At 43.4% G+C, this 19,063-nt stretch overlaps 1 long non-coding RNA gene across 1 annotated transcript; it reads left to right on the forward strand.

Moving 5' to 3' along the window:
* Positions 1-2,579, forward strand: LOC143527096 (uncharacterized). The gene is made up of 3 exons (XR_013134029.1): positions 1-241; positions 1,836-1,889; positions 2,346-2,579. It is a non-coding gene; the product is annotated as an uncharacterized LOC143527096 (long non-coding RNA).
* Positions 2,580-19,063: the final 16,484 nt, after the last annotated feature.

Raw genomic sequence — 19,063 nt, forward strand, 5'->3', positions numbered from 1 at the left:
TCATGAGCCGGTGTAAAATTCTTTGCCTTGGTAGAAGTGCATGTAATTAGGGTGGAAGAGAGTGCGGCAGGCCTGCTAGCCATGAGAAGCCTTCTGCAAAGTTGTTCTCATGGTTTTTGTGTCCTTATGGAAGGGAAAGAGCACCTGTTTCCTACATCGGTCCACGCACGACACAGCGGGGCAGGACTTCACTTTAGACACTTCACTCAGAACATAAACAAGCAAATAAAGGATGGCACGGGTAAGTGAAATCATTTATCTCTCACTTAAAAATGCATATTTTTTCTACAATATGATTGGAATGTGTTTAGTTATTTAAAATGAATTGCACTGATTTTATATACACTTTTAATTCTGTCTGTAAGAACATTAAAATGGTGCAGTATGACTGGATATTTCTGTTAGATTGGAAATAAGCTATCATATGTATCTTCACATATAGTATAATATATCACTGTGCATATATTAAACATATTACACTTTTTTTTACTACAATAAATACCAGAAATATACTCGATGATTTGTTATTTTTGTTGTTTTTATTGAGATGGTTAGAACATAAACAGAGAAAGTACTGTTTTCACAATTCCTACAATTTATGAAATGTTTGTTTTCTTCATATATTTTTTCTAAATACTTAATTTTTTAAAATGCTACAGATAGTATCACCACCTGTGCAGTCACCATCAGTACTGTGTGCTCCTGGGGATCATTTACAAATGACAAATATTATTCTTCATTAGTTAATGGTAAAATACAAGAACACAAAAAATTATAACAGAAAAGCTATTTTTATTACAATTATTATTATTATTATTATTATTATTATTATTATTATTTTGCAAAACATTTTGAAAAGAACAACGAAGAATTAAAATGAAATATTTTAAAAGATAAACGTTCTTTAGTGATATTCAGAAATAGGGAATTGTTTGTTTCTGTTGGCTGTGTCCATGTATTTATAACTAATGCCGTTATACTGGATTATACAGCATACACAAAACAGACAAACTCAAGACACCAATGGTAATACATGTGCATTAAAACATCTGCATGTACACTTGGTTCACGATGATCATAAAAATAAGAGGAATGCTCTACTGCATAAAGGACGTCTCGCGTCCAAACGTGCAAACGTCTTAGGCCATAATTGGACTTCTTGTTTGAACAATGTGTAATGACCAAATAGTTCTCTCAATCTCTTTATTAGAATGCACCAGAAAATACAAAAGCAATTGTAAATAATCAGAAAAACAGCTTCTGTATAGAAGATTCATAGAAGATTACTTAATAAAAGTTCAGGACAGTCACACCAAAAAAGTCCAAGATGTGCTTAAAAAGGTCAGTCTGAACAGGTCAAACTCAACACCAAGTTGTCATGGGAAAATGGTCTTTTTTGTTTGTTTGCATGTGTGTGTGTGTGTGTGTGTGTGTGTGTGTGTGTGTTTTCCTGAACTCCAAACTGAGAATGATTATTAAAAAATTGTTTAGCACCAGGTTTTTATATTCTGATTCTATTCTGATTTCTAATAATCGTTTGTTTTTAAACTTGCATCTACAAAACCATTAAATTCTAAGTGATTAGATGACTATATTTTGAAAGAACTGATCATAAATGTTCAATTCTATAGCATCTCAGTGTTATGTTGGAGCTATTCACCCTGTCTCACCCTCTCTCCCCCTTTTTTCCCCCTCTCTCCGTCTCTCCCCCTCTCCCTGTGTCTCCCTGTCTCTCCCCCTCTCCCTGTCTCTCCCTGTCTCTCCCCCTCTCCCTGTCTCTCCCCCTCTCCCTGTCTCTCTCGCACATGTGTGCGTCTGTGTTTTATCTCCTCCAGTTTGTGCATCTTGGCCAAATGTGTGCCTGGGACAAATTTGCTCCAAATGAGCTGGTAAGATTTTGAAAATCTGCACTGTATTAAGAATTTCCATATAGTTTCAAGTTGCGCTTGTCTGGGGTTACATGCAGTGTAACGGACGAGTGATTTAGAGAAAGATCTCAGCTGGGAGCAGGAAAGGCTTTCAGTTTGATGCTTTTTCACAGTATCAAAGACCAACTTAGTTTTTAGTGTTTAAAGTGCCTTTTTTTCTTCAAAGAAATGTTCTGGTATTTTAAAGAAATAAATTTCCCATTACGTGCCCATATTCTGACTATGCAGTACTCAGTGTCCTTTGCTTAGCATAGCTCTGAATTCTGACTGTGTTCCTTGATAAATGCAGCTCTGAAAGAGTTATCTTTTGTCTTCTATGAAACACATTTCTGGGTTGATCACTGAACAGCAGTGTTTTTGACCCATGGTGGCTCTCTGTCTCTGCTGTCTTTGGTTATTATTACTTCGATATTAAAGGAGACTTGAAACATGTGATGTCTGGGGTCTGACGATGGCAACAGAGGGCTATGATACCAAAGTGAACGCCAGCTGTCTGCGAGACGGCTTCATCGCTGTCACTCTTGCTGTGGGTGAGATTGGTCTGCGGTCCACATGGTTCAGATGGTGCAATTTTCAACTATTGATTGCACACGTCTGACTGCTCCTAAATATTATGGAAAATGGTTGTTCCAAATGACAGTTAAAGGTTAAACCTTGGAGACAGTTATACTAACTTGTGTTCAACTCAAAATACTACTACTACAAAAAAATATACTAATAAATGTTTTTTGAGATCATGTTTTATGCAAATGCAAAAGTTATAATGATATATTATTCGTGAATTTATTATAATATTTATTGATCAATAGTCAACATACTGTAGAGCAATGGTAAGATTTTATTTTGTTAATACAAATAAAAAATAAAGTAAATATGTATTTTCATATTATAAAAAATATGAAATAAAAAAAAACATTTTGCAGAACAAAATGGCTTCTACACGAAAGGTTGGTATTTGGTGTGACCTCCCTTGTTATTAAATCCATAAACAGTATAACGGCATGAGAGCACCAACACACATACACACATACACACACACACACACACACACACACACACACACACACACACACACACACACACACACACACACACACACACAAACATAGCAACATGTCACAAAATGCTATCATATTAATCCTGCCCTGGAGCAACAGTGATCCTAGCTGCCAAATCAATAATAGGACACTGAGAATGTTATGCACGCACACAGCATCTGTTAGTGTAAAAACAGTGCTCTTGACTGCCCTCTAGTGCTTAGTATATAGTAGAACGTAAACTTTAGAAGTTCAAAATTTTATAATTGTGATTAATTCTGAATGATAATTTATTAAATGCAATTTATGTTGAGTTATTTATGATCATGGAAACATTGGCAGGAATATTTATATTTTCAAGACAGTATCCTGAAGAGGAGACAAGGGTCTTATATCCTGAATTCGGTATGATTATGCCAGAGTAATACAACAGAAAACAGACCGTAATCTAGAAATATAAAAAACACTGTGGAGGTGGAATACATCCCATAATGCCCAGATTTGAAGACATTTATGGGCATGATAGAGTTGCAAAGCTCGTGGAAGCTCATGCATTTGGAACACAATGGTAGCACACCATGTTTTAACGTGTTTTTGTTGAGTGAAGTTTAAAGGTAAAATCTTTTTTAGCTTCATTGACAAAATGATGGGTGTCCAGTTTTACTCAGGATAAGTCAGATGGACATAGGCCACCATTTTTTTTTCTGATCTATAAATGCTATTTGTATAATTCTTTAGGTCCATTTCAATCATGGTTAGACAATTAGCCTACAACCTATCTGGGCTTGTGATTGGACAATGGTGGGTGCTCATATAATATGCTGTAATATGCAGAGCCTTTTTGAGGCCTTTGTGTTCACAGATTTTTAATACAATCCTGTGTTTTTACAATATTCATGAACTAACAAAAATATATATTGAGATTTGTAAACAGCATGACCATAATATGCTAATTCAATATATTTAATATATAGTTATGATATGCTAATTGATTTTATACCTTTGATATATAGCTATGATATGCTAATTGATTTGATACATTTAATATAAAGCTGTGATATGCTAATTGACCTCTCATGCTACTACTAAATGCTACTAAAGTTTCTGAAAGTACATAGGAGCTCTAACTTTAGAAACATGATTTGAAGAGGTCAATACATGGTGAAACAACCACTACATGTTGAGGCTGTCTAACAGAGGAAACGCATGTCCTTGACTTAAAACCGTCTAGGGTACTTATGAAATTATAGGGGGGGGGGGGGGGGGGGGGGGGCTTGCTGAATGGATGTCATTCAGCATTCAGTCTGGCCCATTTTCCCATGTTCTTATGGGTTTCAAGCTACATCATGGCCACCCTGAGCTATCCTATTTACCATATAAATACGCTGTATAATTTTTGTCCTACCTCATACCCAACATGTGTTTTTGACGATGGCGACCTAATTGTAATTTAAATAGCTGTATGCTTAGTTAAATAGGAACTGCTAGATGTATTTCCATGAGGTTTGTGGATCCACCATAACAGTGTCAGTTCTGAGCAAATGTGTCAGTGGTGTGTACACTGTTTCCTGGACGTGTTTTCTGGAACTGCCAGATGTGAACTTGAGAACTGCATTGGACACTATTCACATGTGCATGATCTTAACAGGGAGCAGTATGGTGTTTCAGATTTGTTTCAGGTCTTTTGCTGTTCACACCTTATTTACAACCCCTTGGAAGTTTTATGCCAGAAATTCCATTCTAGGCTGGCCAAATTCAGCAAGGAAGCTAAGAAAAAAAGGAGGACTGTGTTAAAGACGTGGAAGCTCAAATGACCAGGAAACGTATTCATTCCAAACTCAGAAAACCAAGTACTGATGCTGGATACTTTGTTTGCTAAGGTTGATGATTTTATCAGAGAAACTGATGTTCTGTCAAATCAAAAATTACAGTTAAGGATCTGTTGTTTGAGTCCAAACAGAGCAATGTGTCTAAAGGCAATCTTTACATTATGCTGAGTAACTATTGCTTATAAGTGATACATGCCAAGAAACTAAAGCATGCTTTCCTAACTGTGACATGTTGTATGTTTTAGTTAGTTCACAATGTGGCAGTTCATGCATTACCAAGTAAAAGAAGCACAAGTGTATTAGTTCAGTCTTATTCAGTTTGCATTATCGGCCTGTGACAGGAATAATAAACAATATTTCCAATGAAACAGGGGTATGCATAAAAGTGCTGAGTTATTAACCTTACATCTCTTGAATAATATACACTCCAGTGAGATGCCCTCAAAGAGAAGTCAAATGTTTCTGTTGGCTTTGAAAGAGTCTGTTTATTTCTACTTAGCACAAAGTGCACTTACACTGAGACTTCCTGATTTAACTTCAAGTGTATCTTCAAATGTAATTTAAAGAACTAAGCAGGAGTTACGTCTGTCAAGACAGTTAATGCTGCTGTGTACTACAGTGTATAACATTTGCATTTGTAGTAGGCCTACAGAAAACCAGTAATATCATCATTAACAAATACTGAGAGCGCACACTAGGGGGCAGACTAAAGCAAGTAACGTTAATGACAAACCACCAAGTGGCAAGGAAAAAGCGTAAATCTCATTCTTAATTTAAAAATTACATAATATAGGCTAATGTTATGTTATTTATTAATAATAAATAAATAAATAAATATATTTCGGACTGATAAGACAGAAGATTAGAGACAGAGTGGGAACAGGGTGTGGTGATGTCTCCCCAGCCCTCGTCAGCGGTGAGTCCTGGTTGTGGTCACGTGAAGTACAGGGCCGCCTGTTCACGCGCTCGTCCACCGAGCAAAGCGGCGAGTTGCACTCAATAGTTGAACAAAATCAGACATTTTACTAATCGTAAAAGAACAATGCCCGCAGCTTAGTGAGTTTAACTATCGGGCGAGCCTGGAATGGGGTTTTGCCTAATGAAACCGAATGAGCGGTTTCAATCAATACGGCAATCCCGAGTGCCAGACACTTTATCTTAGATACCAACCTATTAGCTCTTAAAGAGTTTAGCGCACTTAAAGGAGACATTTCCATCTGTCAAGAGTACCAGGGGAAGCAAGACGCAAACCTTGAAGTTCTATTGTTTCAGGTGTGAGAGGGCTTGGTCAAAGTTGCATTTAGAGTGAAAATAAGTATTGCACGTTGTCTCCTGTTTCAAAAGTAATTCATTTATTAATATGGTTCCTATATGGGTAACCAAATATAATGCATAACCTTCATTTGAATTAAATGTCACAATTTCATTTCAAATTCACAAAAAATGTAACGAGAGTCAAAAAATTTGTCTGTGCACCTTTCTGACGTGTTTCTGTATCAAAAGCAAGCATAAAACACGGACAAATCCCAGTGTATCGGGGCGTGTCATTAAGATTCCCCTCGGTATCTTTCAAAGGTCCCTCATATAGCTGCATTAGGTTTTATCTAAGGTTGTTCCGTTTTTTCCATTATCTATAGCTGAATCGCTCTTTATAAGAAGTTTTATAAGGTCACAGTTTCACAAAACCATGCTGATGTGCAATTATTTTGCTTTAAAAAATGGTTTGAAAAATCATACTGAATATTTACCTCAAAATGCAAAACCGTAATAAACCTGAAAATGATGCACATCTTCATTTGTGAATTTAGCACTTTCAGAAATGTCTTTTATTACTTTAATATTTTGTGTGGCATGCCCATGCTGGATTTGAGTGTTTCTTCATTCTATAACCACCAGGTGGCAGTTCAGTTCTTTTGAAATATGTCATAACAATATGAGCCAAATGCAATTGATATGTTTAATTTCAGTGTATTCTTTACAATTTAGAATCAGTGTGAGTTTTAGTATTGTCCTCCCATGTTACACTGAGTTGAAGGTCCTGGTTGAAGGTATTCGGGTATCCAGTTAGGTAGTCCTGATATGTACTGTCCAGGCAACATTTAGGTTGGACTGTTTGGTCTTGGAGTCTTGGTGGACGGTGTTATCTGTGAGTAGCTGTAGTAGCTGTATCTTTTGAGTTGGGCACACACCTTAGTGGCTAGTATTCCAAAGAGGAACTTCCAGGTTGTGGGCAGGCAGATCCGGGTAGTAGAGTGGGGTTTGAGGTACTAGAATGGGGTTTGATGTAGGAGAGTGGGGTTTGAGATAGTAGAATGGGGTTTGATGTAGGAGAGTGGGGTTTGAGGTAGTAGAATGGGGTTTGATATAGGAGAGTGGGGTTTGAGGTAGTAGAATGGGGTTTGAGATAGTAGAATGGGGTTTGAGATAGTAGAATGGGGTTTGAGATAGTAGAATTGGGTTTGATGTAGGAGAGTGGGGTTTGAGATAGTAGAATGGGGTTTGAGGTAGTAGAATGGGGTTTGAGGTAGTAGAATGGGGTTTGAGATAGTAGAATTGGGTTTGATATAGGAGAGTGGGGTTTGAGGTAGTAGAATGGGGTTTGATGTAGGAGAGTGGGGTTTGAGGTAGTAGAATGGGGTTTGAGGTAGTAGAATGGGGTTTGAGATAGTAGAATTGGGTTTGAGGTAGTAGAATGGGGTTTGAGGTAGTAGAATGGGGTTTGAGATAGTAGAATTGGGTTTGAGATAGTAGAATTGGGTTTGATATAGGAGAGTGGGGTTTGAGGTAGTAGAATGGGGTTTGAGATAGTAGAATTGGGTTTGGCCGTTGCTGGGGTCCTTTTTGACCAGGACTTGTTTTAGCCAGTATGGACGTGAGATGGTCTTTATCTGCTGGGTCAATTGTTCTGTGAGGAGGCCATTCAGAGCTGTTATTTTATTAGTTGGTAGGCATGGATCATTCCACTCTGGAATATCTGCTATTATAATGCTCATAAATCTCCTGCTCTGGGAGATTGTGGTTTTCTGCTTTGAGATCTCTTAACCACTGAGCACTGGTGTTATGATCATGGTTCATTCTCCAGTATGCTCCTCTAGTGCTCTTCTGCTGCAGCTCTGCGTGGATCTACAGTCAGAGTTGTGTTGCTCCGTTACTGAAACACTTTGGAAATCTCACGACCGCTGCTTTCAGTGTGTAGTCTGGATGCCAGTGCTGCTAATCGCTCAGTGCATGTTCTCTGTACCCAAGCCTCACCTTTGACCTTTGAACCCTTCTGTCCGCTCTCTCCCATCAGAGTTGCCTTCATCTTGGTTTCTATCCTTAGTTTCCAAGACTGAGGTGCAGCCAATCACTCCTGTATTCCAGCCTAGAGTGACATGAAGAGCAGCCAATCACTGGTGTATTCCAGCCTGGAGTGACATGAAGAGCAGCCAATCACTGATGTATTCCAGCCTGGAGTCCGGAGCCTGACTACTGCAGTGGCACATACCGGCTCGCTGGGCTCGGTTACACTGCTTGCTGGGTTTGTGCTTCAAGGAACTCATATTTGCTAGCATACTGACTGATGGAAGCTTGCTACTATGTCAGGGGTGCAATATAAAGTAATGAAATTGTGTGTGAGAGATAGAGGGAAATAACCCATGTTTATAAGCAATAGTAGTATATCAAATATATTCCTTTTGTGCTCATACAAAAAAATATTTTTGAAAGGATGTTTCCCTCGCATCCACTGTTTGTTTAGTTTTCATACAGCAATTGTTCATATAACAGCAGTTGCTTACTTGTTCTACAAAGTCAGATGCATTTTCAGGTCTAGGAGAGGAACATTTGGGTTTAGATTTATTGGGGCCTGCTGTCCTTTAAAACATGCTCATTCATTGGGCGTGATCCATTTCCAGGCATCCCAAGTTGCTAAAATTGATTTCAGGGAGGTTAAGTTGTTGAGCCGGGGGGGGGGTATGGGGTCAAGTGAAAGTTGTTGGGGGGGGGTTGGGGTCAAGTGAAAGTTGTTGAGCGGGGGGTGGCGGCGAATGTAAGTAAGTTGTTGAGTGGAGAACAGGCCAATCAGAACCCTTTCTCTCTCCTTCCCTCTCGCGATTAGAGAATAAAAAGTCTGTCGCCTGTGTGCGCGTTTGTGTGGGTCAGTCGTTCTTAATTCCGGGAGATTATATGTAACTCGCGGGTATCAGGGAGACACTACCGAAATGCGGGAGACTCCCGCAGCTTCCGGGAGACTTGGGATGTCTGCATTTCCATTGCGCAATTGAAACAACCTGCTTTGGTTTCCTGAGAATGTCGATTAGTTGTGCTACATGTTCATAGAAACCTGTTCTTCATTCTGGGTGTTTAAAACAGAGGTAATCATTTTCAGGCCTAAATTTAGAGGTCATATGTGTAACGAATTCTACATGTTGTAGCCATGAAGAGTTTTACACAGCACCACCGTCACCGTCTGCAGAACCTCTCGTCCTCCTTCCCCTCCTTCTTGTTCCCCGTCTGTCTGAACGCTGGCAGGTGGAGGCAGTGATGGAGAAGCCTCCGATAAGGCTGTTATCACTGCTGTAAGTCGGGCACACAGACAGGGTCATAGGGTCACAGGGTCACTGGGCGACAGGGTCGAGCCACCGGAGACATTTCATCAAAGGCAAAAGGGGACAAGCCACGGGATGCCTGAACCTGTCTGCAGAATGACTGAGCCTGTCTGCGGAATGCCTGAGCCTGTCTGCGGAATGCCTGAGCCTGTCTGCGGACTGTCTGAACCTGTCTGCGGAATGCCTGAACCTGTCTGCAGAATGCCTGAACCTGTCTGCAGAATGCCTGAGCCTGTCTGCAAAATGCCTGAGCCTGTCTGCAAAATGCCTGAGCCTGTCTGCGGAATGTCTGAGCCTGTCTGCGGAATGTCTGAGCCTGTCTGCGGAATGTCTGAGCCTGTCTGCGGAATGCCTGAGCCTGTCTGTTGGGTCTCTCCGCTCATCGATGAGTACGTTTGGTTACCTGTTCTGTGTTAGAATCGCATCTGGGCCGACTTTGCATACGTCACATTGCTTGAATAAGAGAAGTGCAAATGTTCGGAAGAGCCATACATGAGGAACTGCTTATGACGGACGTCTTCAGACCCAGACAACTTCACTGGTGTCCGGGTCCGTGTGATGCTAGCACGGCAGTCACACGTCTGGGCAAAGACTAGAACCTTTCTGCTGGACAAACAGCAGTGTGAGTTCAAAAGAGGTGACCTGAATGAATCCTTAAATAAGAATTAGAACTGCTAACCTCAGTTAACACATGGCATTGACTGGCATATTGGATTTGTGGGCCTAATATATTTCATTGAGCCAATGAGCCTGTTCTGTTAAATGAGTCTGACCTGTGTGTGACGACTATATCTTTTCTTCAGAGGGAAGTGGATGAAGGGTGTTGAATTGATAGTCTCTTCATCTGCTGGGACAGGAATCTGTGTGCATATGTGGATGTCACCCTGTAATGGAATTATCCATCACCTGCTGGGTTATCGTGGTTCCTTGCCCGGATGAGGGGTGCTGACACATCCCTCGCTGCTCAAATGTCATCACATTATCCTTTCAAGTTTGCCACTCCTCACTGTCACCCTCTCTGACAAAATGTTCTTACACTTGTGGATCAGCTGCTAACGGGAGGGACATCTACGGCACCGCTCAAAGATCCCTCCTTTGGCTTCAAGAAAAGAGGACGTCTGCAATATGACAGACACAGAGCTTGGTGTGTGTGTGTGATTGACTTTATCTCCACGTCACATGGGAGAGGCTCGAGGGGCAGAATGTAGAATCGGACCACCTCCCCACCCTACCCCTCAATGACGTGAGGCGTTTCCATGGCAACTGCCCTGGCACTGAAAAAAATACCATATTCCAATACTGATTCCAGATGTTCTGACTCCTGCATCCTCGGTGAGATACAATAGAAAGCAAGCTGTCACTGTTCCTCACACCCTTTCACTCCATGGAGAACACAGGCAGACTGCTGACACGATGACAGAACAACCGAAAACGTGTCTTGAATTGAAAGAACCATGGTCAAGCTGATCATTCGTCATCATGCCTTGTTTCTTTACTATTTAGCAGTGTAAGTGTTGGGTAATGTTATATTAGCTTTTGCTTCGGTGTCACGGTGTCCAGTGGTGCAAACCTGAGCAGAAGGTTCAAATTATTGGACTTGGTGGTTGCACCACTCATGAGGCTGCAGGAGTGAAGGTCCTTCACAGGTAAACCTTCTCAGGTGATACACATCCATGATGTCACGGGCACGAGCATCTTTAAGATAAAGCCACCAGTCCGGCCGTCTTGACCAGTATTTCTGCTGACAACTGTATGAATGTTCGTTTCATCACAGTTAGCGAAGTTTTGCTTTGAAATGGACCCCAGTGAGAAACCTGCTAACTGAGACGTGAAAATACCGGAGGGTTGGGGAGAAGGGCGTTGTGATTGAGGTGGAGGAACATTGGCTGCTCTGGCTTCTGTGCCAGAGAGCTGGCGCTCGGTGATAGTTGCCTGTAGGATCTGGGGTTGAGACCCGGGTGTGGTCGCTGCCCTTAGCCTTTGATAGAAATTGTGTCAGAAGAGCTCGGTGAGGCCAGTGGGAGTGTGTCCAGGCTTAATCATGGTCATGGGTGTGGATGTGAGATGGGGAAAGTGCAAACAGCAAAGTGGCGCCCCCTGTAGGTAAAGGCAGTGTGATGGAGGATGGTGCTCTCTGAAGCACAGGGGGCGGTGGTTGTCTTTTTTTCTTAGGGATTCATTTCTTTCCCTTGTCCTTCTGGTCTGAACTCGGCCCCGCCCGGCCTGCCCCCTGCCCACAGGGTCACGGACTGCATGCTAATAAAGTTCTTCCAGGCTGTCACAGCAACCAGACTGTCTCACGACCCCTTCAGGGTCATGACAAATCCCCGAGAATATGGCACCGGAGTCGGGGCAGAATGTGCCATTTTAGTGCCGTATTAAGCTCAGTGGTTATGATGGCAGTAAATTGGTCTTTATGCTCTTGTAAGGCGTATGGCCATTGTATCAGCCATATTACCAGAGACTTTTGTGTAGCGTACTGTATAAAGATGAAATGAGAGGCAACCATATTGGATCTCGCTGGCTGAATGCATGAACAAGACTGTAACTAAAGTGGGGAGAGGGGAGTGAGGAGAGGAGGGGGGAGGAGAGGGGAGTGAGGAGTAGTGAGAGGGGAGTGAGGAGTGAGGACAGGGGAGTGGGAAGTGAAGAGAGAGGAGTGAGGCGCAATGTGTGTGATGTGACGTGCTCTGCATCACCAATGCTGGGTGTCTCACTCTCATTATAGATGTATTTGAACGGCGGGTCACGTTGCTCCACCTGAGTTATTGAAAAGAACCATGAGAAAACGAGAAAATGAGCGCCATGCGTGGTGATTTTATTCTGCATATGGCACACAGTAGTGTTCCCCAGAGCTATAAGTCTGTGAAATCACTCTATTGGATTCAGGATTTGTTTGCTGAGGCAGTCGGTCTAACGTAAGTGCATGCGGCTTGGGATTCGCTCACTGGTGCCTGCTGTGACAGGAAATGTGTTCAGTCCCGGAGGTTTGATGGACATATTAGTGTCTAGCAGGAGCTGCTCTGGGCTGCTAGAACACACCTGACCCAGTAATTATAGAGCAGGTTTAACACACCTGATCACTCCTCAGCTGATGATCAAGTCCTCCATGTGAGCAGGCCGGAGCGTTCATTAATGCTCAGTCTCGTACTGGTGCGAGAAACAAAACGAGGGCTCCTCACTACTCCACGATGAAGCCATCACCAGCAACACACACCACACCCATGTTTCTAAGCTCCAGGGAGTCTAAATGTATGACTGCTTCTTAATTACGTTAATGTTGGACTGCAAATTGTAGTGTGGATAGTTGGTGATTTTCTAACGTATACATGTGCTTGATGATTGTAATCTTGAGTGAAGCTGGCATAAGCATCCTGAATTTTATTTTTATCACACCTTGCAAGAAACTCAAGGACACTGTCCAAAGGGAAAAAAAGATAATTAAGGGAAAATGAAATAACATTAAATAATTAGAATTGATTAAATGATACAATTTAAAGTAACAATAAAAAATGCCACCTGTGTCTCCTTTGTGTTGGGCATGTTTACTATTTGAATGAATTATTAGTAATACTTCTGTAGAAGCGGACGAGTATGTAATAAGAATGTCAGTTTCTCATGGACTCAGCTCTGTCTCACTGCGTCTCCCTGTGTCTCATTGTCCTCCCCTACGCTTGCGCATGTTACTATCACTTTGCTTTTGTTTTGTTTTATTGTTCTTGATGGATGTATCTCTGCAAAAACCGGTAGCCGTGGAGTTTGTGGGACCGTGCTGGATATTGCGTGCTTTTGAAATGAGGTCTGCTTTGCTTTGCATGCATGCTCAATGGTGGTGGAGCCTGGGTGGATGTAGCCTAGATGAAGGGTGGAGAGGAGATGTCAAGGCTGAGGGAGTGACGTCAAGACACGAGTCCCTCACAGAGAGCCCCGGGGCGCAAGGCTGAAAGCTCAGGACTAAAGTGACAGAGAAAATTCGATTAGCCAAGTGGAGCAGAGCCATATAAGACGGGATGGGAGTCTCAGGATTTTCTGCACTACCGTCAGAAAGATATGGAGGCGTTTTCGAGGGAAACTGGGACTCTATGAGTACGGTGAACCACAGGCATAGTGAACCATTACTACACCGGTTTCTACTGCAGCTAATGTTACCTTATGGTTTGGTTTAAACAGGACCCATAAATAATTATGCATGTGGTGCTCATGTTAACCATACCCAGTTGTCTCGAGCAGTCCATTAGACCCAGGAGCATAGTCTCAGCGTGGACACAGCTGGTGTCTTAAAGGCAGGGCGTGTGTGTCTGTCTGCTTGTTCTGCAGCATGACCTCGTAGGTCTCGTATCCTGAATGATTTTAAACCTGGTGTGGCTTCATGACCCTACCATCACCCTGCCACTGGACCACCCTCCTTTCAAGCTCCCCACGACTCTGCTGCTGTGAGCACGCCTTTTGAAGTGTCTGGGAGAGGTTAGCAGAGACGTCGTGTCTCCCAGCATGCTTTGCACCAGTGTGTGAGCCCCACTGTCCCTCAAATTCACAGCGCACATCCTCTGTGGTGAAGAACAACCCATTTCAGATTCTTTAAGCCTAGGCATTTTATTTCAACATGCAGTTGAATGAAAAGCTATTGAATGAAAAGTTCTCTTTTTTCCCTCAGGGTATGTTCTCTCTCTCTCTCACTTTCTCTCTCTTTTATTCTCTCCATCTGACATCACCTCCCATTATAAGGTTTTTTTACACAATGTATAATGCCATGTATACCACCAGCATGACTGGACAGGACGACCAGACCGTGATAGGCTGCTAAGAGCAAAAGGAGGATTATTATGGTATGATGACCATTTAGCGTTTCCTTCATATTCCCCATTGTTTTTGATTTTAAAAATCAAACAATACAATTAAAATTGTGAGTGTTAGTTTTAGGAAGTCTTTATGCAGCAAAGCACATTGTGTAGTTCAAAGGAAGTTCAGATTATCACACATCTTGTGGCGTTAGATTCCCTCATGCTAAGATAAAAAAAAACAAAAGTTCTGATGCAGAAATCGAAAGGCGACCTCATGCCACTTACAGTCAGTTACATGTGTATACACACCTCCTGCAGCAGTGCAGGTGTGAACCCGAGTGAGATACGCCCCTCTGGAATACACTCCAAAGGTTAGCTGGCCATCTCACACTCTCTGCCTCATGAAGCGTCGGCCATGAGCAGAAAGGTAGTTGAGGCTGCCCAGCTGGGTGATGGAAGCATGTATTGACCTGCTTTGTTTCCATTTGTCTCCGCTGGTGTCATCTCAAGGGAGAGTGTGTGGTTCTTCCCTCCCTGTTCTCTCAGCGAGGAGCCGTGCGATTGCACAATTCAGCCTGCAGCTGAGATGCATCACGCACGGACAGAATACTTAAATGGAACTCAAACTCAGCTCAAGCAAAGCTCAAATGCTTCTCCCTCATTCTAATGACTCTGCTCAGAGGGCCTATTCAGGCCAGCTTCTTTTGGAAATATGAACCCCAGACATAACACATACTGATATAACACACACACACACACACACACACACACACACACACACACACACACACACACACACACACACACACACACACACACACACACACACACACACACACACACACACACACAGAGAGCTTTAAGGCTGTTTGTACTCATTAAAGAAGTGCTTTCAATGCAGTTTCATAATTTCAATCACTGCAAGTGTAATTGGCCATCGGGGTGAGCAAGAGGAGACTGTAATATTGCAGTCTGGTGTAAGCAGTGTAGGGAACGCCAACATGGCTGACATGTTCCTGTTGTCCATCCTTTATGGGGAGGCTCTGTTCTAAAAAGCAAGTTCAAACTAGAGCTCCTATTCTGGGACCTTGTAAGTATTCCCAGGATGTTGCTTTAGCAACTGCCGCAGTCATCCAAGCTTCCCCACGTCTCAGCACATCGTAAATGATTATTTCTCGTTTTCCAATGTGCTGGTTGCAGTGTACTTACTCAGCAGGGTGAGAGAGATATTCAGATTACCAGTTTATGGCATAAAGACATCAATTACTGGCCAGCCAGTTCCCTGATTATAATGCAGAGTTATTAGCATGTTATTAAAATTAGATGTGCCGTAAATGATGATTGAATGTTCATGAAGTACACATTAAACATATTCCTATCACAGAGAGGCATTGCTGTGTTTTATGATGGAGGGTTCTGTGGTCACAGTAAGGGTTGTTTACTGGGATTGAGGGATTACTGGTTTTCCTTCACTGGGATGAGAGTGATCTGGTGTTGGAGAATCCGAGCTACCCTGAGGAGCAGTTGGCTGTGGTCTAGATCTCCTAGCTGTGGACTAGATATCCTGACTGTGGTCTAGATCTCCTGGTCTCCTCTCAGCTCTGAGTTCATTGACCAGAGAACCTCCAGGAGACATCGCAGGGCCCACCGCCGCAGGAAGAGACGCATAAGAAAGACGAATACGGTGATGTGTATAGAGAAAAAGAGAGTCAACCTAGTAACATGTGGGGAATATAGTTTTCAGATCTATAAAGATTTCGCGGTTGGCTGCACAGATGTTGTCCATCGCTCTATCAGCGCAGTTGTTCCTGTAGGGACTCCTCCCATCTCAGCAGTTGCTCCTGTAGGGACTCCTCCCATCTCAGCAGTCGTTCCGGTAGTGACTCCTCCCATCTCAGCAGTTGTTCCGGTAGTGACTCCTCCCATGCAAAACATAGTGGCATTTGCACTGCTGCCACTCTTAGAAATGTGATGCTTTTTATGAATTTGGCTGTAAATGGCAAACATGAGAGAGGAAGGGTGTTTTTGCCGGCAGGCATGCTGGACCATTAAATATTTACACCGGAAATAATCAGCTGTAGAAATATTAAAGCTTAATTGTTATTGAATATCTTAAAATTACACTAAAATTAAATGACGATATAAATGTTAATTTAACATTAGTTTCATTTTAAGATCTTCAAGTATAATTAAGCTTTAATATTGTTAATATTAAACAATATTATTTAATATTTCTACAGCTGATTGTTCTCTTTCAGCAGTTGTCTCGCTGAAATAATTCAGCTCTCTAGTATTAAAATGCTTACAATATCTTAGCTTTTCTCTGCTAAAACAGTCACTGCTATTTAATGTTTCCTTGTAGCTATAGCCAAGTATATACTTTTATTGGACATGGATAATGCCACTCACCAAGGCAAATTCATGTATATGTAACCAAAAAAAACCCAAACAAATTATATTCTGATTTTGGAATTTCTTGCAAGATTGCTAAGAGAATGAACAGAACCAACACAATGAAAGTGACCTGCAGAGCTGGTGTTTATCGGGCCATTCCGTTTAAAGACGTGTCTGCAGCAGCTGGCCAGTGCTGGAAGGATCAGCCAGTCCTTCTTTACTACTCCAAAGGTAATAACATCAGGGGTTTGTATGTAATGGGCCTCATAAGGGTCATGTTTAGCATTTAATATGTATGTGTTTTCTGCCTTTAATTTACAAATTAAGCCCTGCTGTTGGCGGGGAGTCAGACGTCTGCTCCATCACAGACTCAGAAATGAGGTAACTGTTCTATCAGCTGCTGTTCTCACAGGGCTCGGACTCCTCTCTCTTAAGCCCTCTGCTAAAACCATGCCATAACCCCCCACTGTTCTCTATGCAGCTTAAGAGGTCAATGGCTGCCTTATTTGAATGGCCACCATATTCTGAGATCAGCTCAAACGGAGGTGACATTTTCCCCGATGCCTGTGTCTCTGGCCCTGTGGCAGCATATCTAGGAACTGTGCGGTCAGATCCCACTTAAAAAAGCCCCGAAACTGATCTCAGACCAGGCTGGTGAAGAGCAACCTTATCCACCACTTGTTTGTGTCTGTGTCTTCCTGCCTTCTGGTCTGGCAATCAGGACCGCAGGCCACCAGCACCCTGCCAAGCCAAACAACACGCTGCTCCTGACATTCATCACTTATTGATGTGCTGGGCTTTAATTGCATCTGGGGCTCTTTTAGCTGCCGTCCCCCCAGCACCCCGTCTTCCCACCCCGGACTGCTTCCGTCCGCTCACCAGGGACGCCGAGTGTGCTTAGTACACTTTACCCTTTCGCATGGCAGCACTGAGCTACTGTATTTCAATTTCAGCATCTACCCTACAGCAGGCATTACATGGGGAAAGTATTCTTTTTAATTGACACTACAAAATGAGCTTCGGGGTAATAAAAGTTGTAGTAACTTTTTTGGCATGCAATGATTAATGCATGTAATTACGTTCAGGAGTTGGGCGACATTGGAATAGGCTAATGACACACTTTAATAAGTACTGGCCACTTTAATAGGTATGCCTCTGCATTCTTTGTGAGTATGTGCAGACTGAGAAATCCAAAAGCTAATGAGCTAAAATCCAGCTCTCTTTATCGGACTCCTACATCATTATACAATCAAAGAATTCAGAGCGTACCATTTACATGACCAAATGAATAATCAGATAACTGGAGAAATCCTGTTATGATCGTATTATGAGGTGCATGTAAACACACCCACTGCCATTTTAAAATGCAGAGGTAGAAACCCAGAAGGGTGGTGAGAGGCGTCCGACAATCACCAGTTCATGATATGCAGAGATAATTTATTGACCAGGCCAAGTCCCTGAATTTAAGGCAGTTATAAATTCTTGGTATGGCATTTAAATTAGATGTGCAATGCACAGTTGATTATACTCTGATGAGTAGAGCATGAATCAGCCCAGACAGAGCCAGAGCTGCCCTGGAGAGAACTTGGCTGTGGGTCAGTTCTGATGTCCTTTCAGCTCCGCAGTCTTTGGACAGAGACCCTCCACCTGCGCCTCTGCCTGTGCCTCCTCCCACGTCTACACCCGCGCCTACACCCACACCTACACCCGCGCCTCCACCCACGCCTACACCCGCACCTACACCCACACCTCCACCCATGCCTACACCCACACCTACACCCGTGCCTCCACCTACGCCTACACCCACACCTACACCCACGCCTCCACCCACGCCTACACCCGCACCTACACCCACACCTCCACCCATGCCTACACCCACACCTACACCCGTGCCTCCACCTACGCCTACACCCACACCTACACCCACGCCTCCACCCACGCCTACACCCGCACCTACACCCGTGCCTCCACCTACGCCTACACCTACACCCACACCTACACCCACGCCTCCACCCACGCCTCTACCCACGTCTACACCCGCGCCTACACCCACACCTACACCCGTGCCTCCACCTACGCCTACACCCACACCTACACCCACGCCTACACCCGCGCCTCCACCCACGCCTACACCCGTGCCTACACCCGCGCCTCCACCCACGCCTACACCCGTGCCTACACTCATGCTTCCACCCACGTCTACACCCGCGCCTACACCTCCACGCGTGCCTCCACCCACACCTACACCCGCGCCTACACCCACACCTCCACCCACACCTACACCCGCGCCTACACCCGTGCCTCCACCTACGCCTACACCCACACCTACACCCACACCTCCACCCAGGCCTACACCCGCGCCTACACCCGTGCTTACACCCACACCTCCACCTGCGCCTACACCCACACCTACACCCGCGCCTACACCCGCGCCTCCACCCACGCCTACACCCACACCTACACCCGCGCCTACACCCGTGCCTCCACCTACGCCTACACCCGCAC

The sequence above is a fragment of the Brachyhypopomus gauderio genome, chromosome 1 (assembly GCF_052324685.1).
Source record: "Brachyhypopomus gauderio isolate BG-103 chromosome 1, BGAUD_0.2, whole genome shotgun sequence".
NCBI classification, from domain to species: domain Eukaryota; kingdom Metazoa; phylum Chordata; class Actinopteri; order Gymnotiformes; family Hypopomidae; genus Brachyhypopomus; species Brachyhypopomus gauderio.